General features: G+C 39.4%; 1 protein-coding gene across 1 annotated transcript in view; it reads left to right on the plus strand.

The window, feature by feature from the left end:
- AEBP2 (AE binding protein 2) overlaps positions 1 to 931 on the plus strand; it is a 74,185-nt gene that overhangs the window by 14,818 nt on the left and 58,436 nt on the right. The gene's annotated exons all lie outside the window — the stretch shown is intronic.

The raw sequence follows: 931 nt of genomic DNA on the forward strand, positions 1-931 counted from the left end.
TCCCTCTCTCTCTGACCCTCCCCTGCTCATGCTGTCTCTCTCTCTCCTAGAAATAAATAAAACATAAATTTAAAAAAAAAAAAAAACAAAGGGAGGTAATCTTGATCCCCACCCCATGCCATATTGTAAGAAGAGGATGTGGAAATTTTATTTGGTATGGCTATCTTTGGGAAATAGACTCGGTAAGTGTTGGCAGTTATGATTAAGTATAGGAAGTCAGATTTAAATAGACTACCTTATTTTTGTGATACAAATTTCAATATAGTAAGTTATGTGATCCCCTTTTTTCCTTAACAGAAAGTCATAAAATGTAACAGGCAGGAAGTTCTTAATTTTTAAAAAATGTTTATTTATTTTGAGAGAGAGTGAGGGGGAGAGGGGTAGAGAGGGAGAGAAAGAATACCAAGCAGGGCAGAGCCTGATGTGGCGCTGGATCCCGTGAACCATGAGATTATGACCTGATCCAAAACCAAGAGTCGGATGCTTAAAAGACTGAGCCATTCAGGTGCTCCCATAATTTTTTCTTTTCTTTTCTTTTCTTTTCTTTTCTTTTCTTTTCTTTTCTTTTCTTTTCTCTTCTTTTCTCTTCTTTTCTCTTCTTTTCCTTTCTTTTTTCTTTTCCTTCTCTTCTCTTCTCCTCTCTTCTCTTCTCTTCTCTTAAATGTTTCAGTTATTTCTGAGAGAGAGAAAAAGACAGCATGAGCAGGGGAGGGTCAGAGAGAGGGAGATACAGAATCCGAAGCAGGTTCCAGGCTCTGAGCTAGCTGTCAGCACAGAGCCCGACGCGGGGCTCAAACCCACGAATTGTGAGATGATGATCTGAGCCGAAGTCAGACACCTAACCGATTGAGCCACCCAGGCGCCCCCTCCATAATTTTCTTGACTTGCCTGTTTCTGTCTTTTTTGTTTGTTTGTTTGATTTTTTTATTTA

The sequence above is a fragment of the Crocuta crocuta genome, unplaced genomic scaffold (genome assembly GCF_008692635.1).
Source record: "Crocuta crocuta isolate KB4526 unplaced genomic scaffold, BGI_CrCroc_1.0 scaffold1173, whole genome shotgun sequence".
NCBI lineage: Eukaryota > Metazoa > Chordata > Mammalia > Carnivora > Hyaenidae > Crocuta > Crocuta crocuta.